This window comes from Heterodontus francisci, chromosome 20 (genome assembly GCF_036365525.1).
Source record: "Heterodontus francisci isolate sHetFra1 chromosome 20, sHetFra1.hap1, whole genome shotgun sequence".
In the NCBI taxonomy this organism is placed as follows: Eukaryota; Metazoa; Chordata; class Chondrichthyes; order Heterodontiformes; family Heterodontidae; genus Heterodontus; species Heterodontus francisci.
Genome location: NC_090390.1, coordinates 31,477,313 through 31,494,463, shown reverse-complemented (window position 1 = coordinate 31,494,463; position 17,151 = coordinate 31,477,313). Strand labels below are relative to the sequence as shown.

Sequence of the window (17,151 nt, the reverse complement as noted above, 5' to 3'; positions counted from 1 at the left end):
TTTGTCAATTTGCCTGCCTGCTTTTTGCTTTGTTACTCGGGTTGTCTGGCCTGTAAGTTGCTGACATTAGGTTTTAGTCCTGTCTTTTTCTCTGTCTCTGTCTCATTTCTCCATTAAATTTTGTGGAAAGGTTGCATTAACTTGACTTGTATATTTTGGGTGATCTGATCAAGGTTTAAAATGTGAAAAGATTTGTTACGGTAGATAGAGAGAAACTTTGTTCAGTTGGTGGCACTCCTGCCTCTGACCCAGGAGGTTGTGGGTTCAAGTACCACTCCAGGACTTCAGCACAAAAATCAAAGCTGATACTCCAATACAGTACTGAGGGAGTGCTACACTGTTGGAGGTGCCATCTTTTGGATGAGCTGTTAAACCGAGGTCCTGTCTGCCCTCTCAGGTTAAAAAAAAAACCTCATGGCATTATTTTGAAGAGCAGGGGAGTTTACCCCTGGTGTCCTGGCCAATATTCAGCCCTCAATCAACGTCACAAAAACAGATTATCTGGTCATTATCATATTTCTATTTGTGGAAGCTTGCTGTACACGAAAGTGGCTGCCATATTTCCTACATTACAACAGTGACTACACTTCAAATGTACTTCGTTGGCTGTGAAGTGAGTTGAGACATCTGGTGGTCCTGAAAGGTGCTGCATAGATGCTAGTTTTTTTATATAATAGAATTAGAGCTAGGTCATTCAGGAAGGGGTGGTGTAGTGGCAATGTCACTAGACTAGTAACTTAGAGTCCCAGGCTAATGCTCTGGGGACATGGGTTGAATTCTACCACGGCAGATGATGGAATTTGAATTCAATTAATAAATCTGGAGTTTAAAAAAAATCTTGTCTCGTGGTGATCGTGAAACCATTGTCGATTGTTGTAAAAATGCATCCGGTTCACTAATATCCTTTAGGGCAGGAAATCTGCTGTACTTACCTGGTCTGGCTTACATGTGACTCCAGACCCACAGCAATGTGGTTGACTCTTAAATGCCTTCTGAAATGGCCTAGCAAGCCACTCAGTTGTATCAAGCCGCTACACAGTCTAAGAGAAGGAGTGAAACCGGATGGACCACCTGGCATTGACCTAGGCAGCGGAAACAATGGCAAGCACAGCCCTGTCGATCTGCAAAGTCCTCCTTGGTAACATCTGGGCGCTTTTGCCAAAATTGGGAGAGCTGTCCCATAGACTAGTTAAGCAACAGCCTGACATACGCATACTCACGGAATCATACCTTGCAGACAATATCACAGGCGTCACCATCACTGGGTATGTCCTGTCCCACCAGAAGGACAAACCCACCAGAGGTGGTGGCACAGTGGTTTACAGTCGGAAGGGAGTTGCCCTGTGAGTCCTCAACATTGACTCTGGACCGCATGACGTGTCATGGCATCAAGTCAAATATGGGCAAGGAAACCGCCTGCCGATCGCCACCTACTGTCCCCCTCAGCTGATGAGTCAGTGCTTCTCCGTGTTGAACACCAATTGGAAGCAGCAATGAGGGTGGCAAAGGCACAAAATGTACTCTGGGTGGGTGACTTCAATGTCCGCTGCCAAGAGTGGCTCTGTAGCACTACTGCTGGCTGAATCCAAAAGGACTTAGCTGCTGGACTGGGTCTGCGGCAGGTGGTGAGGGAACCAACAGGAGGGAAAAACCTACTTCACCTCGTCCTCACCAATATACCTGTCGCAGATGCATCCGGCCATGACAGTATTGGTAGGAGTGACCACCGCACTGTCCTTGTGGAGACGAAGTCCCTTCACTGAGGGTCCCCACCATTTTGTTGTGTGGCACTACCGCTGTGCTAAATGGGATCGATTTCAAACAGATCTAGAAACTCAAAACTGGGCATCTGGGCCATCAGCCGCAGAATCTGTAACCTCATGTAACGACATATTCCCCACTTGACTATTATCATCAAGCTGGGAGACCAACCCTGGTTTAAAGAGTGCACCAGGCATACCTAAAAATGAGGTGTCAGTCTGGTGAAGCTACAACACAGGACTACTTGCATGCTAAACAGCAGAGGCAGCATGTGATAGACAGGGCTAAGTGATCCCACAACCCAACAGATTAGATCTAAGCTCTACAGTCCTGCCACATCCAGTCATGAGTGGTGGTGGACAATTAAACAACTGGCAGAAGGAGGAGGTTGTGCAAACATCCCCATTCTCTACGATGGGGGAGCCCAGCACATCAGCGTAAAAGACAAGGCTGAAGCATTTGCATCCATCTTCAGCCAGAAGTGCCAAGTGGGTGATCCATCCCTGCCTCCTCCTGAGGTCCCCAGCATCACAGCCTGTGACCAGTGGCGTACCACAGGGATCGGTGCTGGGACCTTTGCTCTTTGTATTGTACATTAATGATGTAGACGTGAATATAGGAGGTATGATCAGTAAGTTTACAGATGACACGAAAATTGGTGTCGTAAACTGTAAGGAGGAAAGCCTTAGATTACAGGACGATATAGATGGGCGGAGCAGTGGCAAATGGAATTTAATCCTGAGAAGTGTAAGGTGATGCATTTTGGGAGGACTACCAAGGCAAGAGAATATGCAATATATGGTAGCACCCTAGGAAGTACAGAAGGTCAGAGGGACTTTGGTGTACTTGTCCGTAGATCACTGAATGCCGCAGCACAGGTAGATAAGGTGGTTAGGAAGGCATATGGGATACTTGCCTTTATTCGCCAAGGCATAGGATATAAGAGCAGGGAGGTTATGATGGAGCTGTATAAAATGCTAGTTAGGCCACAGCTGGAGTACTGTGTACAATTCTGGTCGCCACAATATAAGAAGAATGTGATTGTACTGGAGAGGGTGCAGAGGACATTCACCAGGACGTTGCCTGGGCTGGAGCATTTCAGCTATGAAGAGAGACTGGATATGCTAGGGTTGTTTTCCTTAGAGCAGAGAAGGCTGAGGGGGGACATGATTGAGGTATACAAAATTATGAGGGGGGTAGATAGGAAGAAACTTTTTCCCTTAGTTGAGGTGTCAGTAACCAGGGGGCATAGATTTAAGTTAAGGGGCAGGAGGTTTAGAGGGGATTTGAGGAAAATCTTTTTCACCCACAGGGTGATTGGAATCTGGAACACACTGCCTGAAGGGGCAGGAACCCTCACAACATTTAAGAAGTATTTAGATGAGCACTTAAAACGTCATAGCATACAAAGCTGCAGGCCAAGTGCTGGAAAATGGAATTAGAATAGCTAGGCTTGATGGCAGGTGTGGACACAGTGGGCCGAAGGGCTTGTTACTGTGCTGTATAACTCTTGTAACTCTAAGTCACACACCATCCTGACTTGGAACTATATCGCTGTTCCTTCACTGTCACCGGGCCAAAATCCTGGAACTCCCTTCCTATCAGCACTGTGGGTGTACTTGCACCCCAAGGACCTCAGCGGTTCAATGGTGTGCATCATCACCTTCTCGAGGGCATTTCGGGATAGGTAATAAATGCTGGCATAGCCAGCCAAGCCCAATCCCATGAATGAATATAAAAAAAAATTCAGGAGCAAAATCAGGAAGCACTTTTTTCACATGTAGGATAGTAGAAATCTGGAATTTTTCACCCAAAAAGCTATGGTGCTAGGATAGTTCGAGCTTTCAAGACTGAGATTGATAGATTTTTAAGGGTATTAAAGAATATGGAGCTAAGGCTGCCAAATGGAGTTGAGTTACAGACCAGCCGTGATCTATTAGCTATTCTTGTTCCTGTGTCTGTCTAGAAAACCAAGGATTTTTAGTTGGGAGGCATGACTTTCTCATCATTTGTTGCCTGAGTGAAAAGTCTCTTCATTCTCTATGATCTCATTATTTTAACGACAGTTTTCACTTTGCTATAAATGATGGAATATCATTTGTTCCCAATATTGCTTTTTGTGGCTAAAGGAAAATAGGAAAGCAAGTAATGCTGAAACTCAGGATTGGTAGCTGACCCACGTACTAGTGAGAAATACTTTCCAATTGCAATTCGTGTTTGGCTTATGGAGCTAGATTCCGATGATGACAGTAGATTTGTAGAATGTACAGCACATAAACAGGCCATCTGGCCTTAACTGTTCTATGCCAGTGTTAATGCTCCACATGAGCCAGTACATCTTAAATTTTTGAGTTCAAGAGGAACAGTGTAATTTGTTACTTTTTACTGTGAAATAACAGTGGCAGAGACTGAAAATAATTTTCCTTTTATATCAATGTCAAATCGCTTTCTACATTTTTTTGTAAAATGCTAATGCTTTGTGATATTAGTAAATACAAAGTCTGGTATTAGAGTCGATCTATCAGTGAGCCCATGGTACTCAGTACTTCATGAACTGTCTAGCCGTTCTTTGGTGTCAAGGCAATAGGTTACAGTACCTAATTGAAAAAGTATGGTTTGATGGTTTGATTCATTTTTAATTGATTTAATTACAGAATTTGTATTGCTACTGTAGGATGCAATCAGAATCTGAAAATCTTAATGAAGATCATTCAGTGACTACAGTTTTCTGCTACTTTGGTGTGACCTACCGGTTAACCTTTGTGCTATAAGTAGCTTGAAGCCAAGTTCAGTTATGTCATTTGGTGATTTTACAAGTAGGATAGTTTGAAATTGCACTGGCATATTTTTAACTCTTTCTGCTTTTGAAAATATATTCACTTAGTTATTTGATTGCTCCTTGCCTCTGATTTCAGCTTCCTTTTTCTGTTGCCATTTGCTTTAGCCAAGGGTGTGAGACAGATTCATGTTTCATAGTCATAAGACTCGTGGTTTGTCATATCATGTCTTATGACTTTCATGGACTGCTGTAGCTGTAGAAGGCATGGCTTTTATAATTTTAGTCATTCTACCAGGATGGAGAGAGCAGCAGGGATTGGAGAGAGAGGCTGACGATGTCTGATTTCTTTTTCAGATCTTAGGTTCAGCTGATTTGGTTGCTTGCTTTCTATTTGACTGAGTTGTTTTCAGCTCTTGCTGTGAGCAACTGTAATATATCCGAGCCAGAGTGTATTTTGGCTATTCTTCAGCTCTACATCAATTCTGGCTTTTCAGAGGATGGTGTTCCTAATCTTCTACTGATTGCCCAAGATCTCTGCAAACTTTTTCATGACAAATCACCAGCCCTACCAGTAAACATCATGTTTTTAAAGGGTCATATGGGTCTTGCCATTTTCTCCTCTTCCACCTCTGTTTCAGTGTACTGTTAGTTATCTTGTTTCTCTTTTCCCCCCTAAATAAATCATCCTTCCTATACAAAGTAATGTCTTGTGATTAAAATTTATGATTATTTGTATGCTAAAACTATACTGTACATTTCTAGACATTGTGATCATGGATGTTTAAACAAAAGAGATCCTATAAAGTATACTGCTTAGCTATCTTCCTACATATTGTTTTAAAAATAAAGTTACCTCCTTTTGAGTAAAACTTATTTCAGAGAGCTGTTAGTGTTGCAACAGCCTTGATGTGCAACAGTGTATTTGTTCCTTTACAAAGCAATATCAGTTGAGATAAATGCATAGGTTTCTTTTACACTGGGTACTCACCTGAGACTGATATCTGTGGAGTGTAATGCCCACACAGCAGACTGGAATCATGCTGTTGGTTCCACTTGCATTGAGCTCAGTCACAAAGGAGCACTGTATGTATATGTATGAGCAGTGTTCCACTGTTGGACCAGTTCAGCTTTCATGTTGGGAGACGACAAACATTTCAACATGAAAGCTGACACGTTGCATTTATATGGTGCCTTCAATGCAGGAAATATCCCAAGGTGCTTTAGGGGCTTAAGGGGAGACACTAAGCCAAAGGAGAAAGTGGGATGGGTGGCAAAAAGCTTGGTCACAGAGGTGGGCTTTACAGATCCTCCTAAAGGAGGAGGAAATGGAGGGTTTTGAGTGCGGAATTCTAAAGCATGGGACCTAAATGATGACATGAGAGCCCAGAGTCAGAGGAATGGAGAGTTTTGCGAGTTGTAGGGCTGAAGGAGGTTATGGAGAGCAGCAGGGGCATGACCATATAGGAATTTAAACAAAAGGATTAGAATTGGATGCGTTGGTGGATCAGGAGCCAGTTCAGCAAGGACAGAGGTGATGGGGTTAGCATGATTTGGTGCTGGACAGGTAGCAGCATTTTGGAGGAGCTGAACTTTGTGCTAGATTGTGGACACTTGGCTGGCCTGGAGAGCATTAATATAGTTAGTATGGAGGTGACAAAGACAAAAGTGGCACATTGGTGAGGTGTGGCATATATTATGGAGAAGTAGATGATCTTTATGATAGAGAGGTTATACGGTTGGAAACTTGGCTCAGCCAGAGAAGGTGCCAAGGTTGCAAACAGTTTGGTTGAGCCTGATAGAGTGGCTGGAGAGAGGAGGGGAAGGAATTGTTGGCATGGGTATTCAACTTGCAGTAGGGTCCAAACATGATGACTTTGATCTTGACAATATTTAGCTGAATGAAATTGTGGTCATCCGACATTGGATGTTAGTAATGCAGTCTGACAACACAGGCAGTGGAGAAGTCAAAACAGATGGTAGATAAGTAGATGTGATCAGCATACTTGTGGAAGTCAATCCCATATCTGCCAAGGGTTTGCATGAAGCTGAAGAGGAAGAAGGGGCCATAGAGTTCCTTGGTGGGGTGGGTGAGGTGCCTCTGAAGCAGGGAGAGATGATATTGTTGGAGATGCTCTGGCTACAATTCAAAAGGTAAGAATGGAGACAGTTGTGGGCAGTCCCATTGAACTAGACAATGGAGAAGAGATGTTTGAGGTGGATGGTGTGGTCAACAGCGTTAAAGGGTTCAGATTGGACAAGGAAGGGTAATAAAACACAATCAGTCACAAAATATGTTTGTGGCTTTAGATAGCAGTGTTTTGCCCTTGTGGCAGAGTAGAAGCCTGAGTTTGAAATGGGAATTTGCAGGAAAGGTGGGCATACATTTTGGGAATTCTTCAAGGACTTGGGAGATGAAAGGGTGATTGGAGATGGGATGCAAGGATAAAGGGCTTAAGGGTGGATTTTATTGAGGGGTAATAGTGCTTATGAAAGGGATGGATACAATACCTGAAAAGAGTGAATCATTTACATTGGCATTGAGCATGGGGGCCAGGAATGGAAGTTCATTGCTAGTTGTTTAGTGGGATGGGACAAGATGAACCTGGAGCGGGTATGAGGGAGAGGAGCGTGAGAGAGAGCAAGCAAGCGAGAGAGATGCAGCTGCAAAGCTAGGGCAGGGGGTAGCTTTTGGGAGAGGTTTGGCTTGGTTGACAAAAGCAAGGGATAGAGGGAAGTGAATTGATGGTCTCAATGCTGATGACAAAGAAATGCTTGAGCTTGCCACACTTATTTGAACTCTGAGTGGAAGGGAAAGGGTGGGATTTTTAGGAGATGGTTGGTGGAAAGAAGCTGGTGGTTGTTTTTGCTCTGCAGGAGGTGGTTTCTGAAGTAGTGGGTGGTATTGTCAGATGAAAGGTGGCCTGAGGTGTGTGATGTTATGCAGCCAATTCTTGATAAATGGCTAAATCAGTTCTGTGTTTGCACCCCCCCCCCCCCCCGGAAACTGGATTTGGGGGATTAAAGATGAGGATTATGCTAGGGAACGATCAGCAGAGAGTGTAAAGATTTTGCTGGGCATAAGAGCATCGAAAGTGGAGGTGAAAGGGTTCAGCAAATCGGCTGCTGCAGAACTATGATGGTAAATGGAAGGTGAAAGGCAATGCAGTTGTAAATTATTTGAAATGTTTTTCCCAGGGACGCACGTGGAGTTGTGAAGGAAATGTAAGGAAGTGGTTTAGTTGCCCTTGGCAGTGGTCGAAAGTGTGGCAGTGGAGAGACCACAGGACGTGACGAGGTATATGAATATGGATAAGAGAGTTTATGTGGAAGTAGAGGCTTGGGGAGTATAGGAGGGCAGTGAATTAAGAGGAGAGAGGAAGATTGAAATTTCCAAGAATAAGGAATTGTGTTGTGCAGAGACTGAGGGAGGAAATGAGGGTGGATGTAGGTGAGAATGTTTCTGTGTAAGGTTTGGGGCGATGGTCGTGGTGTGGTAGTAGAGAACAAGGTTTTTCCAGAGAGATGAGAACAAGGTTGGGTTGCTTGGAAGAGGCAAAGGCTTCAGATGAGTAGGTTGGAGGGAGAAAGTGACCAGGTTGTTTGTAGGCAAGCAGACATTCTAGAGGGGAATAAGGAGAGCAGCGGTGATTGATCCACTGCCAGAGTCCAATCAGGTGGGATAGTAAGTTGCAATAAAGAAATAAGAAATTTACAAATGGTTATGGATAGATTAGGTGAATGGGCCAAAATTTGACAGATGAAGTTTAACGTTGATAAGTGTGAGGTTATCCACTTTGGTCGGAAGAATAGAAAGGCAAATTATTACCTAAATGGAGAGAAACTTCGGAATGCTTCAGTGTGGAGGCCTCCTGCATGAAATTACTCAAAGAGTCGTGAGTCTGTGGAGTTCACTACCTCAGAGTGCAGTGGATGCCGGGACATTGAGGAGATAGACAGGCTTTTAATTAGTAAAGGGTTGAAGGGTTATGGAGAACGGGCAGGAAAGTGGAGTTGAGGCTGTGATGAGATCAGCCATCTGTGTTAGATTAAGATCAGCTGTAGAAGAGAATAGGGCCATTGGGATTGTTGCTCATAAGGATGCAGTGACTGGCGCAACAAAATTAAGATATGTAAACTTTTCAAGAAGTCCAGCAAATTTCATGGGGCCTTTTTAAATGCGACTTTATCATATATTATATTTGGTGCATTCGATATTGAAATGTGTTCTTGCATCTCTTTGCTTTAATGTGCTCAGGTGTTTAGTTGCTGACTTGATTCCCAACTTAATGCACATCATAAAACACTTTACATTGTATTGAGAACTCACAGCATCCAAGTAAGTTCTTGAGAATTTTTTAAATCTTTCGTGGGATGTGGGTGCCGCTGGTAAGGTCAGCATTTGTTGCCCATCTCTAATTCCCCTTGAGAAGGTAGCTGAGTGGCTTGCTCGGCCATTTCACAGGGCAGTTAAAAGTCAACCACAGACTCAGTAGAATGCCATTTGTAATTACATGGGTTTCTGGGATTTCTATGCAGTATTTTGGCAATGGAATTCCATAGTTGTGCCTATGAGAACCATAAATCTGTGTCCGAAACCATCTCGTGATATGTGATGTCAAGTTACATTTTGTGGATCGCAAGTTCTTTGGATGTTTGGATTAACTATTGCTGTTGCCGACTTTAGAATTAGTCATGTTGTTACTTGATACAGGAAATGCTTTGCATTGATTTCAACATTTTTTTTCCCTGTGTTAAGAATCCTTAAGGAAGGATTAAGTGTGTTCTTAAATGCTGCAATGACCTGTTGAAGCATTGCAAGGTCAGGAAACAAAGTGCTCGTCGTAGAGGAAATAAACTGGTGACGAGAGCTAAGTACGTTTTGCAGAGAACATATGGAACCTGTTAAATTGTTTAAGATGTCAGTGGTGCTTTCTTCAGGTTATTGGTAATTTCAAAAATGAACGTGAACATCATATTGGGAGCTTAAATCAGCTTTTACTTTCTAATGTTTATTCCTTGATGTACCAAGATTATAGCCATGTGGGTGTAATCTGTCAGTGTTGTATGAGGTTGAATATAATATCCTCCAAATAGATCATAATACTAATGTTGGCTGTAGCTTCAAAGCATTTAAAGAACTGAGATATTTTGTAGAAAACATATTTTGAATGTCAAGTGGACTTGTGTATTAAATTAATATTAAATGTTGAAGTAACTTCCAGAAATCTTTTCAGCTATTGGTTGGTAATGTTGGTAGCCAGCAGGTGGATTTAATTTTAAATGAGGCAAATTAATTGCTATGATCCTGTATATTTACAACTGTCCTGCTTCCATAAGGAGCAGGTAGAACAACTGCTCTTCTCAGCTTTAGTTCTCTTCAATTTCTTGTCAGGGTTAAAATTATTTGAAAACAGAAACTGCACATGAGGAACTTTAAAAAGGGTATCACAGAATTGGCTACTTCCATTGTTTGGGACATAGCATATTTCATTACTGGTGTCTGACTTGATTGTCAAATGTTTTAAAGGCAGACAGATGATGCATCAAAAATTATAATTTTACTAATTTTGTAATTAGCTGGGTTGTCCACCATCATTTTGAAACAATGGAAACTGAGGCTGCAGTTGTTGGACGCTCTTGTATCCATGGAAAAAGATATGCCAAGTATAGAGGCCATGATAATATCAGATCAGCTGAGATGAATGGGTTGTCGTCAGAAAGCCCGACTCAAGACTGCCCAACAGGTGCTCCACTCAGCTACACCAGGGAGCTCGTTCACACAGGCGCCTAAGGCAATGTTTCAAAGACAATGTAAAAGCCTGCATGAAGGTCTGCTCTATTAACATAAAACACATGGAAAGCAGATACCCAGTTGTGACCAAAATGGCAATTCATCGTCAAAAATGGTGTCACGATCTTCCAATCAACAAGAGCAGCCACTGAAAGAATGGCTTGAGAGATAGAAAGAGAAGGCAGCTACCTGTGCCAGCAATCTGCCACCACCTCAACCAGCTGACAACTGATGTCCTAACTGTGGGCTCATAAACCATCTGCAGACCCACAGCTAACACTGACCTCTAAATTCCACCCCAGCCATTCACAAGGAAGACTCATCCTTGACATGAAAGTTTGCTGATAATACCAGTGGAAACTGGTTTAAGGTGTTCATTGATGCAAAAAATTGCAGTATAATTTGGGAGGGAGTCAGTAGTCTGACTCCTAGTGCACTAAAGGTAACTAGAGTGACGGCTTGTCTAGAAGGTTTAGGTATTGCACCAGATGGGGGGGATATAACTTCAGTCTATATATGTAGGACCCTACCAAATTCACGGCTGTGAAAAACGCGTCACGGACTGTGGAATCTTGGGTCCTCTGTGAAATCGGCCATTTTGCTATCGTTGCGCGTTTTATTCACTGACGCAAGGCTCACCTCGCTGATTACTGGGCATGTTACGAACATCCCGTGTTTTAGTGATTGACACAAGGCTCAACTTGTTGACTGGTAAATGATGGAGGACTTCGGTGCAGTTTTGAGAGAAGCGGTCTCCAGTATTAGACAGGTGAGACTGCCAGAATGAGAAGAACAAAACTGGCTGCAACCAGTACTGCAGCACATTGAAAGAATTTGGAAGCCAAATTCTGCATGCTGATGGCGGAATACTGTTTTGTACAAGCTGCAGTGCTTCGTTGGATCTCACACGATGGGCAACGGTTCTGCGCCACTTAGAGTCCGAAAGCCAACACAGCAGATTGTCTAACAGTGCACTCCTAGAAAATGAACACACTAAAAAGCAAGCAATGATTTTTAAGTAGTTGACGAGAGCTCAGAAAATTGTTAGTTGGTTACAGTGGAGCTTGTGGATGCTTTTGCAAGAGCCAACATACCATTGGAAAAACTTATCACCCAAAGCTGTGGGTATTCATTCAACGTAATGTGCAAAATGGTGGTTGTTTGCCAAGTGCAAATAAACTACAACAGGACTACCTAGCAAAGGTTTTTGTTCTACATTGTGAGATGCTGAAGTCTCAGATTAATGCATGTAAGACTTTTTGCAATGATTTCTGATGAGTCCACCGATGAGCAAGACAACGATGTGCTACATGTTTTGTTTGATTTTATGTCTGGCAAGGCAGAAGATGTGCAGTCAGGAAAGCTAACCGTGCTCACAGTCTGTATCCATTTAGAAGCTATTAATTGCACCACAGTTCCCCAATCGACAATCAAAACAGTTTCAAAATACGGTGCAGATTTTAACAAAGTGTTTGCTTTCATTAGTGACAATGCAACTTACATGACGAAGTCTTTCAAATCTCTGCTCCGAGGTCTAATGCCTAATGCTGTCCATATTACATGTAATGCACATATAATTTCTCTTCAGTGAGCTGTGGAAAAGTGAGTTTGGTAAAGTCGATAAACTGGTAAGCTACATTCAAAAGATCTTCAAAAGCTGCCCTAGCTGCAAGCTTTGATACAAGCAGCAGTTGGAAATATGGCTGAAATTGGGGAAAACATCGCACTTCCTCCACAGCCAGTTGGAATTCTTCAGGTAGTACAATGTCATGCAGCTCACCTGAAATACTACTCTGACTTTGTCTCAGAAACTCTCACTGACACCAAAAACATAGTTTTTAACAGACATTGTTTAGCAGGGTTACAATGTTCAGCTTAATGAGGTTCAGTTTGTTGCCAAGAATGCTACACGACTGATGGATTTAGCCACTTGATTTGGATCTCGACATGTTGCAATCCACAAAGCTTAAAATAAAGATGTCCTGTTCTGGGCTGGAAAAGTCAAACAAACAACACTCCATGCTGAATTAAATGCCTGTGCTCAATAGGTGTTTTCTTGCATGGCAAAGAAGCTCAAACAATATTACTGCTATGGGGAAGAGTTGAGCGGTGAAGAAAAAGCGGCTGAGGTTTCAACAACCCTCCGCGGTGTTCCTGAAAGCTGTGCGTATCGTTGACCCGGCACAAATGTGCAAATGGATTTAAACTCCTTTGATGCAATTCCTGGCTTTGACAAGAAATGTAGGCTGGAGTTTCCTGCTAAAAAGATCTTGCAAAAAAAGCAGATTTTACTTTGCCTGTGCTGCAGTTTTGGAACTCTGGAATGCAGAATCTCCCACCTGTGCTGTCTTGCAATTCCAACAAACACTCGACATGGAAAGCCGTGTCTATATACAGACAGGTGTTCACAGCGCAGGGTAAGGGAATGAAGAAAGAGACAATTATAGGTTGCTCCAATCTCACATTCAACCACTGACTTCAGTGAGTAAAGAATGTGGCCTGTATATAGTCAGCTTTTTACAATAAGATTTGAGTATGCAATAAATGTCATTTGGAACCAGAAGCCTCCTTTTTTTTTTGTTTTAAGTAGATCATTTTTATGGTTTGTTGTGACACCGTGAAATTTAAATATGTGAAATTCACAATTCTTAAAATGTGACTGTAAAATTTGCAAAATTTGACTGAATTTGGTAGGGTCCGGTTTGAAAAGCTCTGTTGGGTCTCCTGGACGTTTTATAAACTTGGTATTTAATTGTTTTAATATATGTAAAAGTTGATGCCTCCTCTCCTGTCCCCTCGCCTCACCCCGCAACCTCCACCCAATACAGCATTCTTTCAGCAGACAATTAACATACCGTTTGACTTTTCTCCATGACCTTCTGTTCAGTTATTCTCTGTGACCTTCTGTCCTATTAATACCTTGCCTTTTGTTGTCTCTTGCCCCACCCTGCTTTATTTGCTTAAAACCTATTACATTTCTAACATTTGCCAGTTCTGATGAAGGGTCACTGACCTGAAACATGAACTCTGCTTCTCTCTCCACAGATGCTGTCAGACCTGCTGAGTATTTCCAGCATTGTTTTTTATTACAGCATGAGAATTGGTATACTGGTGAATTACCTAAGTTATTCACTAATTGTAATGTAGTTATGTTCTGTGTAGGAGGAGACCATAGGTCCAATCCATTTAGCTGACCTTTCAAAACTGCCTATCTGTTTCCTTAGTATGGTTTTGGGACTAATGATGCTGTATTTCCATAACTAAGAGGAATTTGTCCATTCTTTTTTGAAACCTTCCATGGTTTTCTATTCCACCAACCCTTCAGCTACCTAGACCCTAAGTTCTAGAATTCCTTCTGTAAACCTCTCCACCTTTCTACTTCCATTTCATCCTTTTAAGATGCTGCTTAAAACCTACCTCTTTGACTAACTTTTGGTCTCCTGACCTATTTTCTCCTTATGTACCTCTGATATTCCTGTGAAGTGTTGGGTGGAGATGGGGGGTGGGGGTGGGTGGTGGTGTGGGAGGGGAGAGAGCGTTTTACTATGTGAAAGGCACTATAAAAATTCCTGTTGTAGAATTAGTAGGGTCATCTGTCAATATTTCCATATGTGCTCAATAAAATGAATCCGATACCTTTTCTTATACTGGGCAGCAGGTAATCTTTTAGCTGTGAACTTGCACCTGATATTTTCACACATCCTAAAAGCTAGGAAGGTTTGACCAAGGAGAAGAAAAGCTTGACGCGCATGAGTAGTCCTTCAGATCATTCAGGAACCTTTGTTTGGTGATGGTGGGGGAAGATGGTGGTGCAGTGTATTGGTTGTCGGGGGAGGCACAGGAAAGATCGGCTACTTCTAAGGAGACAGACCTCTAGGGAACAGAAATAAAGAGGGGACATTTTGATGAAGAAACTGAAAACTGAATCAGTTAGAATGATCAATGAACAACATTTTTGAAATGATTATGAAACTAAATTCTATTTCAATTTTATTGTAGGTTTGCCAATTTTTTTTCCGGGTTGCACTTCACGAATGAAACATTTCTACAATGGTACCAAATTACAACTATATACGCTGCCCCAGGTATGAACATCAGTGCTTTTCTGCTTAAATTGTTTATGGGGTCCTAGATTTCTAGGCTTGGATTTTGGGGGCAGTGCAACTGCTGCTACTGACGGCTAATGAAGCTACCCTCAAAGATTTGGTGGGCTCTAGAGCGTTGATTTCTTTTTTTCTGATGTGACTTTGAATATGTTGTCATATGGCAACAGGAGGCAGGCAGTCAGATTAGCCAATCAGATTGAAGAATTCTCACAGCAAAGCAGGAAGTAAGGTTTTAATCATTTTATAGAAAACAAAATAAAGATTGGGATGTGCAAATGGGATTAAGGTAGAAGCTGAAATATCAAACTTTTTAAAAATAAATTAATAGTTTTTAAACTCAACAGAACTTTTAAATGTTGTTCTGAAAAAATGATGCTCCGCACTTGTAAAATTAGTTTTTGAGGGCCCGAAAAGTGGTTCAGTTATTATGACTCAGTACACTGTTTACAGACTCAGTTACATCTTCGTCAACAAGGCTTACAAATTTCGATGTTTTTTTTACAGCGAGAATGGTACTTTAAAAGCTGAGGTTTATGTCAATTCATTGTACAGTTTGCATCTGTGAAGAGCATGCTCTCACTGACAGCAACTTCCAAATTTCCATGCTTAACTCTGTGCGTGCGTGTACGCACTTGTGCCAGAAGTTGTGATCAGTTTTACACAGTAATGGCAGCGAATGCTGACAACTTCGCCATCATTACAATGGCAAATTGTCAGCGGTCAAAGTTTCTAAGATCAGAAAGCTTGTGATTTTCCCTCCCTTCCCGGCATTCTCTTCCCCTGTTTTACTTCCCTGCTTTGCCCAAGCCCCTACCCTAATCTGTTTATCCGACCTATCCTATCCCTCTTGCTTGCTTAGGTTGTTGGGCTGGATGTAGGTGATGTATCATTTTCCAAAAAAAAATTATTTGTATCGGTACAAGAGCAGAATAATGCAGGTGCTGGAACTCTGAACTGAAGACAGAAAATGGTGGAAATACTCAGAAGATCGGGCAGCATCTGTGGAGAGAGAAAGAGAGTTAATGTTTTAGGTTGATGATCCCTCATCAGAACTGGAAAAAGTTACAAATGTAATCGGTTTTGAACAAGGGGAGGGTGGGAAAAGGAACAAAAGGGAAGGTCTGTGATGGGGTGGATAATTGAGAGATTAAATGACAGAAAAAGTAGTTGTGCAGGGCTAAAGGGAGTGGTAATGGGGCATGAAAAGACGCAAAGGAACAAAAGATGTGTTTAGACCAGGTGTGCTGCTGTGCGAAAGCAAAAACCAGAGAAAATCTGAAACATGCAATGAAAAGCGAACAAAATGAGGGCAGAGATTATGGTCTGAAATTGTTGAAGTCAATATTGAGTCCGGAAGGCTGTCAAGTACCTAATCAAAAGATGAAGTGCTGTTCCTTGAGCTTACACTCAACTTCATTGGAATACTGTAGTAAACCGAGGACAGAGAGGTCAGCGTGTGCACAAAGTGGAATATTAAAATGGTAGGCAATCAGTAGCTCGGGCTCATGTTTGTAGACTGAACGGAGGTGTTCCTCAAAGCTGTCTCACAATCTGCGTTTGGTCTCCCCAATGTAGAGTCGACTGCATTATGAGTAGCGAATATAGTATGCTGAAGAAGTTTGTGTAAATTGCTGTTTAACCAGGAAGGAGTGTTTGAGGTCCTGGATGGTGTTGAGAGGAGGAAAAAGGTCAGGTGTTGCATCTCCCACACTTGCATGGGAAGGAAGGGGGTGTTGAGGGTGATTGAGGAGTGGACCAGGGTGTCACAGAGGAAGGGTCCTGTCGGTATGCTGGAAGGGGAGGGGAAGTGGCATCATGCTGGAGGTGGTGGAAAAGGCGGAGGGTGATTTGTTGAATATCGAGGCTGGTGAGGTGGAAGATGAGGACAAGGGGAATCCTATCGTGGTTCTGGGAGGGAGGGGAAAGGGTGAGAACAGAAGTGCGTGAAATGGAACAGACAAGGTCGAGGGCCCAGTGAATCCATGGTGCAGGGGGAATCCTTGATTTAGGAAAAAGGAAGATATATCAGAAGCGCTGATATGAAAGGTTGCATCATTAGGGCAGATGCGACAGAGATGGAGAAACTGGGAGAATGGAACCAAATCCTTACAAGACTGTATCGGTGCTGATTCCTGCTCCTGCCCGGCAGTTGAAAACTTCATCAACTTTGCTTCTAATTTCCACCCTTCTCTCTCCTTCACATGGTCCATCTCCAACGCTTCCCTTCCCTTTCTCGACTTCTCTGTCTCCGTCTCCGGGGATAGGCTATCTACTAGTATTCATTATAAGTCCACCGACTCCCACATTTACCTTGACTACACTTGTTCACACCCTGCCTCCTGTAAGGACTCCATTCCATTCTCCCAGTTTCTCTGTCTCTGACACATCTACTCTGATGATGCAACCTTCCACGACAGTGCTTCTGATTGTCTTCCTTTTTCCTCAACCGTGGATTTCCCCCCCCACTGTGGTTGACAGGGCTGTGTACGGCCCATTTCCCGCACCTCTACCCTCAACCCCCTCCCAGAACCGCGACAGGGTTGCTCTTGTCCTCACTTTCCACCCCACCAGCTTCCTGATCCAAAGGATTATCCTCTGCCACTTCCGCCACATCCAGCATGATGCCACTACCAAACACATCTTCCCCTGTCAGCATTCCAAAGGGATCATTCCCTCCGCGACACCCTCGTCCACTCCTCCATTACCCCCACCAC

General features: G+C 42.8%; 1 protein-coding gene across 6 annotated transcripts in view; it reads left to right on the top strand.

Annotated features, from left to right (window-relative positions):
- The window catches only part of sgms1b (sphingomyelin synthase 1b), a 184,138-nt gene that overhangs the window by 35,836 nt on the left and 131,151 nt on the right, over nt 1-17,151 (top strand). For 4 of the 6 annotated variants that reach the window (XM_068052507.1, XM_068052506.1, XM_068052505.1 and 1 more), the window contains exon 2: nt 14,331-14,416. The exons of the other annotated variants lie outside the window; for them this stretch is intronic. The gene's annotated coding sequence lies outside the window, so the exon portion shown is untranslated. The remainder of the gene's footprint in view (nt 1-14,330; nt 14,417-17,151) is intronic. 6 annotated transcript variants of the gene reach the window in all.